This window comes from Aethalodelphis obliquidens, unplaced genomic scaffold, assembly GCF_003676395.1.
Source record: "Aethalodelphis obliquidens isolate GAN/ISIS:26980383/991018 unplaced genomic scaffold, ASM367639v1 scaffold4, whole genome shotgun sequence".
NCBI classification, from domain to species: Eukaryota; Metazoa; Chordata; class Mammalia; order Artiodactyla; family Delphinidae; genus Aethalodelphis; species Aethalodelphis obliquidens.
The window spans coordinates 38,781,413-38,802,971 of NW_020837948.1; positions in this window are offsets into that span (position 1 = coordinate 38,781,413).

A 21,559-nucleotide genomic window follows, 5' to 3' on the forward strand; every position below is an offset into this window, starting at 1 on the left:
ATATATATATATATATATATATATATATATATGACATGCGTTTCCTCTTTCTTTGGTCAAAAATAAACAGCAGTTTACATCTCACAGAACCATTTACTCTCACTAAAAGTTAATATATAGTGAAGATTATGCATATAAGTCAGTTGTCACAAACTAGATAGGAAAAAATATTTAACCTATGCTAGTTGAATGAATTGCACATTCTGGCCGAACACGTGGACTATGCCACACTGAGACACTTCCAAGTGCATCTGCAGAGATGGACGCTAACTACCTTCTGGAGTACAAGTGCCTAATAGTGTTCTCCTCACCCTTAATGCTGCTTCTTCTAATATGATCACCCGGATGCATACTCCATGTTGCTCTGGGGAGGCTGCACATAGCAGGTCTTCAATAAACATGTATTAAATTGAATTAAATTTAGTATTAGATTTGGGAAACCATTTGATATACAGTACATTAAAAAATAAATAAAACTTTTGATAAACATTGACACTTGCTTTGGTTCTGCCCTATGGAGATACTCAGAACAAGTTTCTTCACTCTTTTACCTACCACTCCACAGAGTAATTTCCTTTTCATCTGTGTTCATCCACAGTAGAAGGTGAGCTTCCTAAGGGTGAAGAGCATGTGTGTCATTCTAGTCACTGTATGTGCTTCCCTGTGCATTCCACTTAGTGCTTCATTCATTCATTCACTCATTTATCCCTTTATCCATCCATTCAATAAATCCATGAAGCCTGAAAATATTGAGGACAGTTTGCACATTCCTTCTAAGTCTTCTCTTCACCCAACTGAATACTCTCATTATCTTTTTTATAATTCTTCTTGTGACATGTGTTCTAGCCAATAAAAAGTAGAGGGACAGTGGGAGGACAAACCAGAGAACGGGAGTAGGAAGAACTATTCCCTCTCTTCTTCTAAGACCTCGCTTCTATTACTGTAATATACATAGCCATTCAAAGTAAGTAGATAAATAATTGAGCCTATTCTGGGAACACAGTCATAGATAAAAAATATACCTAATAATCTGGTAAATTATGATAAAAAAATCACAATGTTACTAACAAATATGTTAGTGGAAGTATATATACAATGCCATGTGAGACAACCCTTTACCTAAAGTACTGTTCTACTTTTCTAACCTTTAAAAATTTATCAACATTAAAACTCCAAAGACCACTAACTGTTTTCTGGAGATGAAAATACTACCAGCAAAGGCAGTACACCTAAGCTCCTACTTAGCATTTCAGTATTACATTATGATAATCCTTAAAATGCACAACAGAATACTAACTTGATAATCAGCCTTGATCTTTTAACTCCTCTGCATACAATGACTTCAGTGAGCCTGGTGCTTTTCCACTGATAGGTCATTGAATTTTAAAAATACTAGTAATATGACTGAGAACAACATTGCAACTATGCCCTTGAAAGTATTTCTCAGTTCACATTGTGGGGAGGAATCAAGAGAAGGGAGTCCATCACCCACACCTCCGGGAACAATGATCTTCAGAATGCCAACCCTGCACTCTGAGGACTGGAGCCTCCAGCCCCAAACCATGTTGAGTGCTCATCTTTGGATATCAACAGTGACCTTCATTGTTGTTCAGCCTCTCCTCTTGTTAGTCAGACAATTAGTATTCACACCATCTATCTTGGATTTGTAGAAATAATCGCTCAAACATTAGGCAGGCTTCCAGCTGAATCTCTAATGTGAATGCTTTGGCTTAGAGTCAATGAAAGGTGATTTTATGTTATACAACCAGCTCGTGTCAAGTCATTTCAGTGGCACTTCGCTAAAACGTATGAACTTTGAGACTCATTTTTTAAAAGCTCTGTGACTGACATGCCCTCACTTGAACAAAGTTCCTTTCCAGATCATGAGGTCTTTCCACTAATGCCTGAAGTCGCATCTTTCTTCTTTGGTCTACATTACCTGGGGGACAGATTGCAAGCAAAAAGGAATTCACTTTAGCAAACCTTGTGACTTCTTCGAATCCACAGAGTCTTCCAGAAACCGAGGCTTTGTGCCAGCTCATTATTATCCAAGCCATGCGGATCCTCCATTGAGCAATTAGGAAATAAAGAGTTTTTTATCCCAGGGAAAAGAGGAATGCAGTGAAATACTCCATGGAAAGAAATAACATGAAAGTCAGAACTTTGTGGCATTTTAGGTTAGCCAATGAGAAAATCTTGTATTCACTGCACATACATAAAAAGATAGCCATGGATTTAAACCAGAAATGTCTGGAAACTTTTTTTTGCTGCTCTGCTCTCCTCCTGCATTCAGCCACATTATTCACAGCCATTTGCTTTACCCTTTCAGATATGGGGTCATGCTTTCTGCTTAGGACCTATTGTCCAAGGCTTAATCTGTTAGAAGTCACTAAAGCTTTTTTCTGTTGCATCATTCAGCACTGGGCTAAATTCTATATAGAGCATTTTGAAGTTAGGGAAGCCATTGAGACAGAGAAAATAAAACTTTAAAACCACATATGGTGAGAGCTATGGGGTTGGAGCTGAACCAAGTTGGTGGAGTAGAAGGACGTGCTCTTACTCCCTCTTGTGAGAACACCAAAATCACAACTAGCTGCTGGACAATCATCGACAGGAAGACACTGGAACTCACCAAAAAAGATACCCCATATCCAAAGACAAAGGAGAAGCCACAATGAGATGGTAGGAGGGGCACAATCACAGCAAAATCAAATCCCATCACTGGTGGGTGGGTAACTCACAGATTGGAGAACACTTATACCACATAAGTCCACCCACTGGAGTGAAGGTTCCGAGCCCCACGTCAGGCTTCCCAACCTGGGGGTCTGGCAACGGGAGGAGGAATTCCAGAGATTCAGACTTTGAAGGCTAGTGGGATTTCATTGCAGGACTTCGACAGGACTGGGGGAAACAGAGACTCCACTCTTGGAGGGCACACACAAAGTAGTCTGTGCATCGGGACCCAGGGGAAGGAGCAGTGACCTCAGGGGAGACTGAACCAGACCTACCTGCTAGTGTTGGAGGGTCTCCTGCAGAGGCAGGGGGTGGCTGTGGCTTACCATGGGGACAAGGACTCTGGCAGCAGAAGTTCTGGGAAGTACTCCTTGGTATCAGCCCTCCCAGAGCCTGCCATTATCTCTACCAAAGAGCCCAGGTAGCCTCCAGTGTTGGGTTGCCTCAGGCCAAACAACCAACAGAGAGGGAACCCAGCCCCACCCATCAGCAGTCAAGCAGATTAAAGTTTTATGGAGCTCTGCCCACCACAGCAACAGCCAGCTCTACCCACCACCAGTCCCTCCCATCAGGAAACCTGCACAAGCCTCTTAGATAGCCTCATCCACCAGAGGGCAGACAGCAGAAGCAAGAAGAACTACAATCCTACAGCCTGTGGAACAAAAAACATATTCACAGAAAGATAGACAAGATGAAAAGGCAGAGGACTATGTACCAGTTGAAGGAACAAGATGAAACCCAAGAAAAACGAATAAATGAAGTGGAGATAGGCAACCTTCCAGAAAAAGAATTCAGAATAATGATAGTGAAGATGATCCAGGACCTCAGAAAGACAATGGAGGCAAAGATCGAGAAGATGCAAGAAATGTTTAACAAAGACCTAGAAGAATTAAAGAGCAAACAAACAGAGATGAACAATACAATAACTGAAATTAAAACTACACTAGAAGGAACCAATAGCAGAATAACTGATGCAGAACAGATAAGTGACCTGGAAGACAGAATGGTGGAATTCACTGCTGTGGAAGAGAATAAAGAAAAAAGAATGAAAAGAAATGAAGACAGCCTAAGAGACCCCTGGGACAACATTAAATGCAACAACATTCGCATTATAGGGGTCCCAGAAGGAGAAGAGAGAGAGAAAGGACCCGAGAAAATATTTGAAGAGATTATAGTTGAAAACTTCCCTAACATGGGAAAGGAAATAGCCACCCAAGTCCAAGAAGCGCAGTGATTCCCATACAGGATAAACCCAAGGAGAAACACGCTGAGACACATAGTAATCAAATTGGCAAAAATTAAAGACAAAGAAAAATTATTGAAAGCAGCAAGGAAAAAACGACAAATAACATACAAGGGAACTCCCATAACGTTAAGAGCCGATTTCTCAGCAGAAACTCTACAGGCCAGAAGGGAGTGGCATGATATACTTAAAGTAATGAAAGGGAAGAACGTACAACCAAGAATACTCTACCCAGCAAGGATCTCATTCAGAATCCATGCAGAAAAAGCTTTTGACAGAATTCAACACCCATTTATGATAAAAACTCTCCAGAAAACGGGCATAGAGGGAAACTACCTCAACATAATAAAGGCCATATATGACAAACCCACAGCAAACATCATTCTCAATGGTGAAAAACTGAAAGCATTTCCTCTAAGATCAGGAACAAGACAAGGATGTCCACTCTCACCACTATTATTCAACATAGTTTTGGAAGTCCTAGTCATGGCAATCAGAGAAGAAAAAGAAATAAAAGGAATACAAATTGGAAAAGAAGAAGTAAAACTGTCACTGTTTGCAGATGATATGATACTATACATAGAGAATCCTAAAGATGCCACCAGAAAACTACTAGAGCTAGTCAATGGATCTGGTAAAGTTGCAGGATACAAAATTAATGCACAGAAATCTCTTGCATTCCTATACACTAATGATGAAAAATCTGAAAGAGAAATTAAGGAAACACTCCCATTTACCACTGCAACAAAAAGAATAAAATACCTAGGAATAAACCCACCTAGGGAGACAAAAGACCTGTATGCAGAAAAATATAAGACACTGATGAAAGAAATTAAAGATGATACAAACAGATGGAGAGATATACCATGTTCTTGGATTGGAAGAATCAATATTGTGAAAATGACTATACTACCCAAAGCAATCTACAGATTCAATGCAATCCCTATCAAATTACCAATGGCATTTTTTACATAAGTTGAACAAAAAAAATCTTAAAATTTGTATGGAGACACAAAAGACCCCGAATAGCCAAAGTGGTCTTGAGGGAAAAAAACGGAGCTGGAGAAATCAGACTCCCTGACTTCAGACTATACTACAAAGCTACAGTAATCATGACAATATGGTACTGGCACAAAAAGAGAAATATAGATCAATGGAACAGGGTAGAAAGCCCAGAGATAAACCCACACACCTATGATCAACTAATCTATGACAAAGGAGGCAAGGATACACAGTGAAGAAAAGACAGTCTCTTCAATAAGTGGTGCTGGGAAAACTGAACAGCTACGTGTAAAAGAATGAAATTAGAACACTCCCTAACACCATACACAAAAATAAACTCAATATGGATTAGAGACCTAAATGTAAGACCAGACAGTATAAAACTCTTAGAGGAAAACATAGGAAGAACACTCTTTGACATAAATCACAGCAAGATCTTTTTTGATCTACCTCTAGAGTAATGGAAATAAAAACAAAAATAAACAAAGGGGGACCTAATGAAATTTAAAAGCTTTTGCAAAGCAGAGAAAACTACAAAGAAGTCGAAAAGACAACCCTCAGAATGGGAGAAAATATTTGCAAACGAATCAACTGACAAAGGATTAATCTCCAAAATATATAAACAGCTCATGCAGCTCAATATTAAAGAAAAACAAACAACCGAATCCAAAACTGGGCAGAAGACCTAAATAGACATTTCTCCAAAGAAGACATACAGATGGCCAAGAAGCACATGAAAAGCTGCTCAACATCACTAATTATTAGAGAAATGCAAATCAAAATTACAATGAGGTATCACCTCACACCAGTTAGAATGGGCATCATCAGAAAATCTACAAACAACAAATGCTGGAGAGGGTGTGGAGAAAAGGGAACCCTCTTGCACTGTTGGTGGGAATATAAATTGTTACAGCCACTACAGAGAACAGTATGGAGATTCCTTAAAAAACTAAAAATAGAATTACCATATGACCCAGCAATCCCACTACTGGGCATATACCCAGAGAAAACCATAATTCAAAAAGACACATGCACCCCAATATTCATTGCAGCACTATTTACAACAGCCAGGACATGGAAGCAACCTAAATGCCCATTGACAGACAAATGGATAAAGAAGATATGGTACATGTATACAATGGAATATTACCCAGCCATAAAAAGGAACGAAACTGAGTCATTTGTAGAGACGTGGATGGATCTAGAGACTGTCATACAGAGTGAAGTAAGTCAGAAAGAGAAAAACAAATATCGTATATTAATGCATATATGTAGAACCTAGAAAAATGATATGCATGAACTGGTTTGCAGGGCAGAAATAGAGACAGGTTGTAGAGAACAAACGTATGGACACCAAGGTGGGGGGGTGGTGGTGGGATGAACTGGAAGATTGGGATTGACATACATACACTAATATGTATTAAATGGATAACTAATAAGAACCTACTGTACAAAAAAATATATTAAATTAAATTAAAAAATTTAAAAAAACCATTGGTACACAGCTATTTAATAAACAGCAGAATTTACTCAGAAAAAAAAAAAAAGGTAAGTACACTGGCTCATGATTTCTCACCACATTGCCCCCAAAATCCAGCACACTTCCTGAAACATAGAAAAGTGCTCAATTAATATTACTTAGGTGAATGAATGAGTGAATAAATGAGTATGTCTTTGTGTATGGGTTTATGCAGTCTGTATCTATAAATAATATTTCCAAAGACTTAGCATGAAGAAAATTCTTTAAAAATATTACCTGAATGCAAACTAAAATATAAAGTAATAGTCTCCAGCAGCCATGAAATCACAGGTGACTAAAGATCCGAATTTATTCATTCCTAGGTTGATTTTACATCCAAATTCACTTGAAATGGTCCCAGGTTTTTGTCCTGGCATAATTTTTCAGAACACCATCTTTCTCAAAATTATTCCATTTGACCAACAAATTGTATGGTTACCTTACTTGTCATAAAGGGAATTCTTGGGTTCTAACTGTGGGTCACTGTGAAATGCATGCTGCACCATGAGACAGAGCTATTTCAGGGTTCCAATTTTAGACATCTGTTTTCTCTCTAGATCTATATGGAAACTGAAGGTATAATGACAATCTCTTAAAATATAAAAATACAAGAATTTTGGAGCATCTTGTTGACCTTAGAGAAGAATTATCAATAGGATAAATATCAAATGTGGTGCATTCTGTCTTAAATATTTAAATTCCTACACAAGCCATTACATTATGTGTAGCTTCTCAACTGCAATTTGACAGGCCATGTTTTATCTTTTTATCCCAGTGTTATATTCAGTTTTTCTCTGCACTTTAGCAGCTGCAGTGTTCCCTATCAGAGCTGGCCCTATTCAATGTTAAGTTGCTCAGGGCAGAGATGGAAATGACCTACTGGGCCGTTAAGTCCAAAGAGTAATGAACACTTTGCTAAGAACTTTAATAATGTGCTTTCTTCAGCAAAATCTGGATGCAATTCCAACAGAGTTTTCAATTGTTTAAGTAACAGATAATAAGATAATAACAAATTTTATTTGATGTATAGTAAATATTTCTTGAAAAAAGAATGAATAAACTAATGCATCTACAGAGTCAACTCCTTTTTATAATAACCCTTCCAAACAGTATTTCAAATCAGTAAGATACATCTTCTTTATGTCAGTAAAATAACATGAGAAATGTAGAGGAATGAAGTATTATCCACCTCAACTTTTCTACTTTGAAACTTGGGTCTACAACAGAAAAATCAATTTGAGAATATAATTGAAAATACAGGTGCAAGACATATTCTTGCCACCTTTTTCAACTCCTAATGAAAGTCAATGAAACTTCTAATGTAAGTCACGCATTATGAATCCTGTCTTTGGATTTCCCTTAAACTTGTTGCTAACAAAACACATATCAACAGAACAAATTTTTCATAGATAATTGGGATACATTATTAAAAAGCCTTAAAACACTTGTCTTTTTTAATTTAAGGTATTTACTAAAATAACAGCGTAAATATTCACACTCCTAAAATGAGTGCATGGAACTGGCTAGCATCAAAGAGGGACCTTGAAACATACAGGAGCTTGTGAAACTCTAAATGTGTGCACACAAGACTCTTACAGCAACAGAATATGGTGATAGTCTGCATTGGGTCCTTATTCCCCAAATGTGTCTAATTCAAAATTGAATGGTGCTACTGATAAAGCGTGGGGAGCAGGTGTCTCTAGAGCAGCTCAGAGCTTGGTTGGCACAAGCTGGATCGGATCAAGGGGTTCCAGACCTGGAGCAAGACATGCCTGCTTGATGGGCATGGGTCCTTAAGGTAAACCCCAATTCAGAGCACAAGAAGCAGCTGGGCCAGAGAGGCAAGCCTGTCAGTGGTCTTCAGGAAGAAACAGAGGAGCAGACAGTAGGCGTTCTTTCCCTCATTTATTCATTTATTAACAAGTATCTATTGAATATCCATAATGTATCAGGCACTGTGTCGGTATAATAGTGAGTGAAGCAAACACAATTCCTATCCTCATGAAACTTACAGTCCAGAAGAGGAGACAGGCATTAATTAAACAATCCCACCAATATATGTATAAACATGAAATGAGATAGGAGCTCTGAAGGAAAAGGACATAATTAAATGAGAATCTATAACAAAAATCCCTGGCCTAGACAACCGGGTAGGAAATGGAGTAAATGAAGCCTGATCAAGAAGATCAGGAGGATCATGAGGACATAACTAAGCACATAGTTGGGGGTGAGGAGGTTTATTTAGCATGAATCACATTCCAGCTAGAGAGAACAGCATGTGCAAAGATCCTGTGGCAGGGGGGAGCATGATGCACTCACAAAACAAACATGGAATACTGGAAGTGAGGGGAAGCATGGCCAGCCTGAAGAGAGAAGCAGACATTAGGAAATACGAAGAATGTGGTCTTGCCTCTTCCCCAAAATGGGAAAGGAGTTGACATCCAGAAGCTGCTACAGCAGTTGGGATATGAGAAGATGTTTTCCTGGAAGGCACAAATTTCATTTCCTGTAGACTAGCTGGCAATTTAATCACAACCTACTTCTATGAAGAAATGAGAAACAAATCAGATCCAATTTTGTTACTAGCCTATTTTTGAAATAACATTGCTCACTACAGCCATGCAGTAGAGAGACAGGATAGCTTCTCTTTACTTCAAAATCAGACTGAATGTGTCCAAATCATGGCTCTGCCACTTCTCTGATGTGTAACCCTGATTAGTTCACCTAATTTGTGCTTCAGTTTTCTTAAATTTCAAATAGAGAAATATTATTATCTACCTCAGAGAATTAATACATTTTCTATATGTAAAACACTTGTAAGAGTGCCAGACTCTTAAACATTAAGCATGCAATAAAAATTAGTCATTGTTGCACCGGGCCCACGCACCCATCCATCCCTGAGTTGCTGTCACAGTGAGCTGCAAATAGCTCACAGCTGTGCCTCTCCAGAAAACTGCCTTCAGGGGACAGGAGCCAACTCACCAAGAAATGTTACATCCTGCAGCCAATTTTGACTGATACAGTATACACCGCCTGACCCACCCCCAAAGTGTGACAACTCAGTGATGCCAGTCATGCCCTAGAGCTCCCTGCAGGATCAGGCTGAGACCACATGTATACCTGGCTTCTTCCCCTACCCCTCTCTGCTTCCTTCATCTACCTTCCAGGTTTCTTCCAAGAGCATTCGCAATAAATCACCCTCTCAGGCTCTGCTTCTTGGGAACTCAACCCAAAACGGTTCTAATAATTACTGTGTTGATCTACTCACTCTCTGAGACGTCACATTCCTTTTTTTTTTTTTTTTTTTTGCCAGACTAAGAGCCCAGCTCAGCTGACTTCCAAAAAATAGGTCTTTGTTATCTAATACCTCACTTAGTGCTCAATTAGCGCCTTTTACAGTTTTCTCTTGGTTGTATATTTATTGGTTTACTCTTTTGACAGTAAGCCCCACCGGGCTATATACTTCACAATGGCAAATATTGTGTGTTATTCAGCTTTTACCCCACAGGACACATATAATAAGGACTAAGCAATTCAGCTTGATCCACTTGATTATAAAGTGCGGGGTTGTGCAATACCCAGGATTATGACATCACTGTCAGCAGCAAATCTCCAGTGGAAAGAAACAATCTGAGTGCACTTTCACTTTGGAGAGTAACCCAGGCTAACTCAACTGACACTTATCCTATTCCAAGCTTCTGGCTCATCCATTCACTTGCACACAAAGTTTTCTAATGCTTCCTTTTGGTTGTTTCTGCCTCATTCCTATACTCTTTACAACAGACTTTAAAATCCTTGATGCTGTAGCATGCTGGGAATGAATCAGGTAAGAAACTGACCATTAAGAAGCCTTTTGGTATGAACAAAATGACTTAGCACAAAAATCTCTCTTTAGTCATTGTATCCTTGCAATCCCACTTAACACACCATTTGACACACTAACATATTTGACACTGCTGCCCAACAGAGGCAAAAATATTCACAGGGTAATTTTGGAACAGACAACTGACACCTCATTATTTCACAATGTAGGCCCAACAAATATTAATGGGGAATTTTAAATGAGGAGGTATTTGCAAATGAAGCAGTTGCCTGACGGAGTCTTATATCTGATGAAATGACTGGAGGAGAAGCATAAACACAGAAAATTCAGTCAGTCAGCTCCCAGATGATTGGGAATGGACTGTATATGCATGGTCTTATTTACATACAGCATTCTCCCAGCTGCAAATGCAAGATATGAATCTATAATACTCATCTACTCTATCCACACGTGTGTGCAAATGGAATATCTGAGGCAATAAAATAAAAACTCCTGATTCCTTCACTGTCATAATCAACACATTTATATTCATGCTTCTCCTTTTTATTCATCCCAAGTGCTAGTCACCAGGAGGCACTAGGCAGGACTTTCAACATCCTAAGGCTTGTTTTTCTCTGTAAAATAAAACCCATTTAGTCACCAAGTCTAAATATCCTGCAGATCATTGATAAATGAAGAGAAAAATATGTCAAATTGAGCATTTTTCTTTTTTAACTTCAATAAAAATGAGCAGCACCCTCAATGCCAAAAAGAACAGACTGGCAAGAATTTAGGTTGAAAGTTGATTTAAGCAAACAATTTAAATTGGACTGTCTGATCTACAAAATATGAATAAGAAAGACAAACATGGTCATATTTTTCTCACTCCAAGAAATGACCAAAAAAAAAAAACTGGGCAAATGCTATGGCTTTATTTTCAACAAACAAGGGAATAGTTGCTCATCCATAGATAAGACATTCCTTAATTTGCTGTTTACACATACACATACATTGACAAGAAGCTAGAATATATAGCAGTTTGTCTCTGAGAGAGGAGTTCACAGGACAAATTTTAGTAAATAATTTTAAGCACAATACGAACTATGCTCTCTTTTTCTCCCCGCTAAAAATGTCATAATGAAACAATGAAAAACACTCTTTTCTCCTAATTAGGGAACATACGCTGTCTCTGCAGTGATCACAGGTCTCATTAGGGCCCGATGAGGTTTTGCTATCAATCACATTAAGTAGAGACAATATATAGTCCCATGTGTATCATGTGTTTGCGTCTTTTAGAAGTTGTTGCAGTTAAAGTCTCTGACTGCAATCTGATTTGTAGAAATTTGTGTTAGCACTAGAAATGTGATTTATTTTTTCCTGAAGGTGTCGGGCGTGGGAACAGGGGTAAGATGTGTTAGGCAGTGGTGAGCTAAAATAAGGCAGTAAGAGAGTCTTACTTTTGATACAATACATTTTCTATAGAAAATCCACCATGAAAAACTCAGTGTGATGTTAAAGCATTTATAAATAACTACAAAGGATCTCTAACATGCTTTCTCCACTAATTGTCTTCCTGCTCCATAAAGGAGAAAACAAGCAAAGGTTTTAATAACCTATATTGATCACCTATTCTGTGTTTTCCTTGTTGATTTTATATCATACTTACATTAGTAAAGTGAAGTGGAGAATGAAAGGCATTATCTACAACAATCATCGAACTCATTTTGCTGGTAAACTAAGCAAAAGAACCAAAGCAAAGAGCGAAGCAAAAGAACCAAATATGTTTAAACAACTTGTTGAAAATTTTAGTCCACTGTCATAAGTAAATACAGTCTAGTGCACGTATTTTAATCTAAGAGATTCTCAGAAGCACATTCCGAACATATTTTAGATACTTTTTAGATTATAAATAGAATTCTAAATGTATTGATCTGACTTTCATGTTAAATGTAAGTTTCTAGGAAGTAGGAGCTTTAACTGTTTTCAACTTTGTGTTTTTGAAAGTACTCACTATAATTTTCTTTTTCATTAAGTGAATGAAGGCTGTATGTGGTAAGTGCTGAAAAAATGTTTATTGAAGTAAAAAAATATTTCACCATATGTGGCAGACACATCCTAGTGTGACCTCAATGATTCCCATCTCCTAATGTACACACTGCCCTCCCCTTGGGTGCAAGTGGGTCCTGCGACTTGCTTCTAATCAATAGACTATGCAAAAGTGATAGCATGTTACTCCCATGATTACTCCAAGACTCCATTTGAGCAGACTGGAGGGACAGACTCCTTGCTAGCCTGTTGTGTTTAGCAGCTATTTTGAAATCCACGGAGCAAGAAACTACAGGCAACCTCTAGGACCTGGGTGGACTCCAGCCCATGCCAACAAAGTACCAGTGTCCTTCATATACGGTTACTGCAAACCACCAAACATAACATGACTTTTAGTAATTTTAAAAAACACCTTAGGACTAAAAAAATGTCTTTCTGTAAAGTTAAATTATTCTTGACCTTTCTCAAGAAATAAATCATAGAATTTTTAGAGTTTAGGCTCCAAAGGTTGCAAACACATGCTCACAAGATAGGGAATATAAATGAGCAAGGCAGAACAGTTGTAGGAAAACACAGTAGTGCAAGGGCTGCATAAATGGCAACTATTACTAAGCCTCAGTGTTAGAGGAATCTAATAAGGAGCACGAGAACTGTGGCACACTGGAGAGCACACACCGTCATCTAAATGGTTCAGCAGCTTCTTGCCTTCAGATGATCATTGGTCCCAGTATCTTGGTCCCTAGATCTTGTAATGTTTTTTGCAAAAGATACCAAAAACATGAATTATTATTAGGAAGAAAATCATCTGTTCTCTAAACACTGAAAAACTAATTATTATGTTTCTAAGGCCTTCCTTGATAATGAGGTGCTGGTCAAATAACATATGCCCTCTGTTTTGACCCAAGCCCTTATTTTAGATCTGAAGAAATAAAGATCCAATATGCGTAAGTTATCTGTGAAAGACCCTGCAATTAGGAAATAGAAAACTTGGTGATTATAAGTCCAGCTCATGCACCTGGAAACTGCAATATGAAATTAGAAATTAAGAATTCACATGCAATCCTTTTTTAGTATAAATTATTAATTTTTGTCAACTGACTGAATGAAACAAGGTACAGAATGTTTTATAGTGGAAATGACATGCCTGTAAGTTTAAGGACTCTTTTTTTTTCTTTATTTAGACATTCAAAAGACATAGGCAAAATAAATGCAAAATCCACTCAGTCTAGGCATGACAAATCACTATTTACCACTCATGTGCAACGTCAACGTTGTTTTAAATATTCATACACTCCAGAGTGAGGCTGCCAGCTTCTCCTTTGTCTGAATCACACTGCCTTCCATTAACAGAGTGAATGTCAAATCATAGCTGGGCTTCTTGGGATACAGCCAAGGAGAGGATTCACAGCGAAGGTATTTCTCCCCAGGGTTCACAAGAAATAATGGGGCAAAAGAAACCTTGCAGCCCGTCTCAGGGTACAGAGCCACTCAAGCTTTCACTGAGCTCCAGCTTTGATTTATGAGTTGGTGGCATATGGCTCAGATGTCAGTAGGTCTGATCATTTCAGTGATAATTGCCTAGGTGTGAAAGTGTGGATGATCGATAACATTATTGTGTCCTGGATGGTCAATGGGTATAGACATTCATATGATTTATAACTCAGGCAAACTGAGTGGCATATACACTCAGAGTGCCTAATAATGTGGAAGATTAAAAAATTTAAGAGGTGTATGAGGAGCTGCTTTTCCTTTTCAGGAAGTCAATGGATTTTCAGATGTGTATTATATAACTGTGCTTATTTAGTATAATATTAAAACGTTTGTAAATGCAAATTAGTCATTATTTACATAAATTGAGGGAGTGGTAATATAGTTTAAATAGTGACTAACAAAAAGCATTGGGTTTGGCTTTGAGGGACATTACAGAATTTTTCACTCATCACACGTACTCTGCTAAAACTCTTATTGCAGGGATGAATCACTCAGTCGCTCTAGAGAGAAAGGGGAGGCATTGGGAAAATAGCCAAACATATCTTAATTTTATTGGTTGACACCTCCATTCATTAAAAAAAAAAGATCAGGGGCTATTGACATGTCCTCTGGAGAAACTCTCCATTTCATTCAAATTTCTGGCTCCTAGCAGAACATTCCCCACACCCCACAGTCCCACAATAAATAAATAAATAAATAGCACTTTTCTTTTATATTACAAAAGATTTATAAAAGTAATGCGTACACAAGGTTCAAAACAAAAGCAAAAACTAGTAGAGAAAGCCTTACATAGAAAGGCAATGAATAACTGTAATACTTTTTCTATCCCCTATTTCTACTGGCAAAAGAAAAACAGTTTTAACTCTGCTAATTGTTTGTGTTTCAGTCATAAAGTTGATAATCTACAAATCCTAAAAGAAAACCTTACACCATTATTTCTAGGTGTATTAACTCTCACATATAACTTACTGACTTTCTGCAATGATAAATGAGGATAAAACTAATTCCCTAGCATGACCACTCTGGTTCATAACTGAGTAGGGGCATTCAATCCTCATTCTATTTCTCTTTGTGGGGTAACAGTTCAAATCTTAGAGGAAAAACGTTCAAATAGTAGCTTAATTTTCTTCACAGAATGTCTTTTATCTCATTGCCAAGGGCTCTGCTACTCTAGGCATCAGTGATTTGGGATTCTACAGAGGTATTTGAATACTGAAACCAAAAAATATGATTGAAGATATGGGCTGGCAAGTCAATTACAGCTATTACATTCTCCTTCCTTCTGTCTGTCCTAGTTTGAACACCAAGCAACCCATTCTAGGAAATGTTTTAAGGATTCCGTGATCTATAACTTTAAATGATGCATTTTAGTTATAGACTTTCATGTTCACTATATCTTCTTGATTTCTTAGTTTCTTATTCGTTTCATCTTCACTCTTTCACTGCCCATGGTTTAGGTTACCCTTTTAGTTATTCTGCCTATTAGGTTAACTTGCCTCTGCCTCATTATTCAGCCATTTGGTTATTGTCAACCAAATTATTCTATCTACTATAACCTCACTTCATTTCTATCCACACACTTATACATGATATAGCAGAAAGCACTGACCACCAGGAACTAATAATCTGATTTCCACTTCTTGATTTGAATGTGGGCCTGGGACACATCTAGAAAAAGAGGGGGTTGAATTAAATGAACCCTAAGCCCTGAGTATCTGCCCTACTTGATACATGCAGTGGTTAGTGTCATGGTTTTCAGAGCTGACATTTAGTCCATATACACCACTGTGGCCGTGCCAGTTATTTAGCCAACTTCTGTTCTGATTAATCAATACTCAATAAGAATAATTTATTCACCCAAGAAATATTTATTGAGTTCTTATTCAGAGCAACGTAACTGCTAGGCCTGAATTTTTATTGAATAAAATATATATTCTAAATCAGAGTCCTGGCTCTGCTAGCAACCTAATGTGTGACTTTGGCCTAACCATTTAAAATATCTGGGTTTCAGTTTTCTCATTTGCAAAATGGGGGATACTCAAAGCCCTTTTTTGTTCAGTTGATCTATGAGTCATTTATGATTACACTGATCGGTGGAATTCACTTCTTAAAGTTACAAGTAAAGGAAGTAAGTAATATTTTATAAAAGCATATAAGTTAGTTTTACATTATAAATAAAAAAGAATAAAGCCAATTTCATGGGGGAAAGTCAGTACAGCCATTTACTCTCTCAATAAATGTCTAATTATTTATATAATCTCATTTTCCAGTTTCTAGCCATATTTATATCCTCAGTTGTGAAGGGAATTTTAGTCTTGAGAAGAGATCTTGCTTTGACAGAGCAAAACATAAATCATGATCTAGGAAATAAATAATTCCCTTGAACTCTGCCGACAACAGTTCTACTCCTTCTTCAAAGCTCTAGTCAGGTTCAAACTCCTCAGCAAACAGATAAGCATATACTTTGTTCCAGGTCTGTGTGAGCTACCTGGCACACCAAAATGTGTGAGAAATTATCACCACCTTCAAATAGCTTAAAATGCAGTCGTGTGACAAGCAGAAAACTCTATAATGACTGTAAGTGGACATGGCCTAGGGAGTCCCTATGTCAGTAGCCTTGCAGGAGCCACCACTGTGGGGTTTCACAGAGAAGGGCTGCCAAAGGAGATGGGATGTAAATGTGCTTGATTTTTTTAAAAAATCAGAAGAGAATATATACACAGACAATAATATATACACATATACATATAATATATGTATATTATTTTGATTAAAAATCAAAAGCTAATATGCACATATAGATCATATATATGTACAAGACATATATATGTGTGTGTTTATAGGTGTATGTATGTAGGGTGAGTGAGAGTGAAAAGAAATAAGGACCCATTCTAATCATTAGATTGAAAGAGCTAATATATAAAGTGCTTAGAACATGCCTAGCATATAGTAAGGGCCATAAATAGATGAGCTATCAGGTTATAGGAGCATTCTAATGTTGAGAAAGGCCACTGCACCTGTGAGAGTAACAAATGTTTACTGGGCTTCCTCAGACTCCCAAGCCCTGACTCTCACCCCTTCCTCCTGGCACAATTGCCTAGCAGAACCCCACTGGATAGGCTGGCTCCTCCAGAACATGGGGTGAGCATACGACACAACTAGGCCAATCAAAGTGTCTCGCCTGCTTTGCCATTTCTGTTGATCTTGTGCCTGATCTTGTCTCTGGATTTTTCTCAAATCTGTCACTCCCTCACTTCTGCCTACAGTGCAAAAGTACCAAATTTTTTCATGTAAAAAGAAAAAAAGATCATCTATGGGAAGAGATGTTATTGCCATGTAGGAGATAATATCTTTGAACAAATTAAATAAGCACCAGAGAATAGAGTAACTAGGGATTTGTAGGACTTTAAAATATTTTAACCTCGAAAAATATCTATAATCATGCTTTTAACATAAAATCTGTGAAATGAATTTTGAAATTTATGACTAATATTTATTTTTCTTGTGAAAATTTTCCTGGAATTGTAATAGTATACAGTTTCTGACTTGTGTCTTTTAAAAGCTAGTTGCTGATGGGATTTCACTCTCATGTGAAAGCCTAGCATTTGCTTAATTTAAATGTATATATTCTTTGCAAACTCTCCTTAACAAATTCTTTTATAGCACATGTCTCTTGAAAAAGTGAAGTATTACTTGTCAGAAGATAAAACGCTCTTGCTCTATCCTTTTTCTAATCATCAATATAAGGAATTAGTAATCTTGCTTAAAATTTTTTTCTGAAAGAAAATGATGCTTTTACAATCTTGAATCTGATAATAGCACAAAAAATTAGTCTTTCCTAACTTATAAGAAAAGAAAGAAGGAAAAGTATTTTTACGTTGTAAAGAACAAAGACCCTTGGGCTTCCCTGGTGGCACAGTGGTTAAGAATCCGCCTGCCATTGCAGGGGACATGGGTTCGAGCCCTGGTCCGGGAAGATACCACATGCCACAGAGCAACTAAGCCCGTGCGCCACAACTACTGAGCCTGCGCTCTAGAGCCTGCGAGCCACAACTACTGAGCCCGCGTGCCACAACTACTGAAGCCCACACGCCTAGAGCCCATGATCTGCAACACGAGAAGCCACCGCAATCAGAAGCCCACACACCGCATCGAAGAGTAGCCCCCGCTCGCCGAAACTAGAGAAAGCCCAAGCACAGCAACGAAGACCCAATGCAGCTAAAAATAAATAAATTAAATAAATTAATTTTAAAAAAAAAGAACAAAGACCTCAGAAATACTGTCTTTCATGGGACAAATCTCAAAACCTTTCAAGAGGCAATTAAGCAAGGTACGCTTGAATATGCTGTGCTATGAAAATGCTGAATTAAAAACTCCATGGCATATTCCCATGTCATTGCAGGCGAAGGCTGCTGCTTCTTTTCTAATTAAGTATCCTCTATCAATAAGCTTTCAGCCAAAAGTAATAGTCCTTTCTCTAGCTGCAGATGTTCAGCAATAGGCATTATCTGAGTCAGTAGGGAAGCTGTTCACCAGATTTTAGAGAAAGATGAATATTATAATAAAAACCTGTCAGTCCTGCAGTCACAATTTCAGTTCAGCCCTGACCCATAAGCAGGAAATCTACCTGCAGTGTCTTGGTTCCCCTCTGGCTTCTTTCTCAGACTTGGACTGTTTTTGCATACTATTTCCACTACTATTTGCATTAACCAGTACATTTCTGGGGAAGAAGCAAGCTTAACACTGAAGTCCCTTCATGTTCAGTATCTGTCTTCAATTGCTTTATGGTACAGCTATATTGGTATTCTGTGCTGTTAATTATGTAGATTTTGTTAAGTGATTTTATAGATGTTAATTTGATAAGCATATTAGATTTTGCAGCCATGTAACTAACCCATGCAGGATTTGCAGAGGAGGAAATAAAGACAAAGGAAAACGAATGTATTAAAAGAATGAAAAATAGATGTAGAATTATACCCTTGACTTAGGAGATTACTGACTAGACCAGAACAAAACTATTGGTAAACTGAAAGGATATGGTAGGACCTTGTTGTAGTTACTGCTATGAAAAGACTCAGAAAGAATATCCAAAGTGATCTGAATAAATCAGCAGTGATCCATGGCAAGCTCAACAACCAAAAAAAAAAAAAAAAAAAACCCAGAACAGTCAAGTCCTACTTGTAAGGTGCTTTTCAGCCTTCACCAGCTAAAACACTGGGCCCCAGACCCCAAAGAAAAGCAATCATCCTGATGTTTACAACGGATCATCAGAACAGGCTGGTGGCTTTACGCTGAATACCTTTTAGTTTGTGAAAATCTGGGGAGCTGGCCTGAGGCTTTATCACCAAACCTGATAAGGTGATGCTTTTCTGCATTTCCCTCCCAGATTTTCTGAATTTGCAAAAGTCATTCACCCTCTGTTTCTCCAACTGCACATCAGGGAAATAGCAGCAGCCACCGACCCAATCATGGGGATATATGAGTTTTTAAGGAGACAATATTTATATAGTGCTTTGAGCTTCTAGGGAAACGCTGCTATATAAATACTAACTATTCTCAGGGTAATATTAGCACAGTCTATTGAATAAAATGAGGGCTCTTATTAAAGATAGCTAACAAAGAAAAATGGTCCTTAGCGAAAGAGAAAAAGGCTATCAGAGGATTACCCCTGAAAACATCAATCTGTCCTGTTTCTCATATTTCTGTCTTAGTATGAATGATGAATGGGAAGTAGGTAAGAACAGATGCAATTCAGAGACAACTCACCAGACCCGGGAGCACATTTACATCTAGGAATTTACTTTGGATTTGACCTCTCAACAAAGAAAGGGATTTTGAGGCTTCTTATTTAAAATATAAGTAAGTTAGTAAATAAACAGATAAACAAGCACAAAAATACAATGGGAGAGGACTTCCTTGGTGGCTCAGTGGTCAAGAATCCGCCTGCCAATTCAGAGGACACGGAGTTCGAGCCCTGGCCTGGGAAGACGCCACATGCCGTGGAGCAACTAAGCCCATGTGCCACGACTATTGAAGCCTGCGCACCTAGAGCCTGTGCTCCACAACAAGAGAAGCCCCCGCAATGAGAAGCCCGAGCACCGCAACAAAGAATAGCCCCCGCTCGCCGCAACTAGAGAAAGCCTGTGTGCAGCAATGAAGACCCAACACAGCCAAAAATAAATAAATTAATTAATTTTAAAAAATACAATGGGAGAAATACCTAAACCACTTTGAATTAAATCATCTTGTCTTTAGGAGGCATGCTCTACGTTAAGGGCAAAGTTGGAGAGTGGGATGAGAAAGGAGATAAAGGGAGACGGGTAGACTCTGAGCTGCAGATATAAAGGTAAGTTAGTGGCCACAGCAGTAACTAATACCCACTTCACATTTCACAGTTAACCAACAGCCCAATTTCATTTATTCCACAAAACAATTTTGAAGTCAATGTTATTATATTATCCCCTGTATTAGTTTACTAGGGATGCCATAACAAAGTACCACAGACTAGATGGCTAAAACAACAAAATTATTTCCTCACAATTCTGGAGGCTAGAAGTCAGATATCAAGGTGTCAACAGGGTTGATTTCTTCTGAGGCTATTTTCCTTGGTTTGCAGATGTCTGTCTTCTCCTTCAGTCTCCACGTGGTCTTTCCTTTGTGTGTCCTTATTTCCTAATCTCCTCTTTTTATAAGGACACCCACCATTTTGGATTAAGGCCCATCCTAATGCCCTCAACCTGAATTATCTCTTTAAAGGCCCTATTTCCAAATATACGATAGTCCCCCCTTATCTGCAGGTGAAATGTTCCAAGAGCCCCAGTGATGCCTGAAACCATGGATAGTACCGAATGCTACATATGTTGTGTGTTTTCTTATACATACATATCTATGATAAAGTTTAACTTACAAATTAAGCACAGTAAGAGATTAACAACAACTAATAACAAAATAGAACAATTATAACAACATACTGTAATAAAAGTTATGTGAATGTGGTCTTTATCTCAAAATATCTTATTGTACAAATTTAAATTTAATACCTTTTCCATCTTAACTAAGCACTTTTAAATGTCTGTAACTCTTGCAGTTTAAGGCATGACAGCAAAACTAGCATGAATTTCTTCTTCCTTCTTCACAGTTTCATGGATAGAAGATTCATTCTCACCATAGACCTTAGCAACCTCAGCAAAAGATTTTATTTCTTTACTTAAGTTGAATACTTTCACCTTTTCCCTTTAAGGAAGCACTTCATGGCTTCTCTTTGGCATATCCAAATTGCCACCATCACTACTCTTGTGCATTGGGGCCATTATTAAGTAAAATAAGGGTTTCTTGAACATAAGCACTGTGACACCACAATGGTCATCTGATAACCAAGACGCAGCTAAGTGACTAACAGGCAGGATATGCTGGACAAAGGGATGATTCACATCCCCCAGGGACTCAGCAATATTTCATCAGGCTACTCAGGAATTTGCACAATTTTAAACTTATGAATTGTTTATTTCTGGAATTTTCCATGTAATATTTTCAGACCCCAGTTGACCAGGGGTAACTGAAACCTTGGAAAGTGAAAGTGTGAATAAGGGAAGACTACTCTAGTCACATTAGATATTTGATAATGTAGCTCATTGATTACAACATATCTCTAGTTTTTGAAATCAGTCATAGAATAATCTATAAGAACAATTAGGGGAGATGGTAGGTGGTGGGGGACACATTA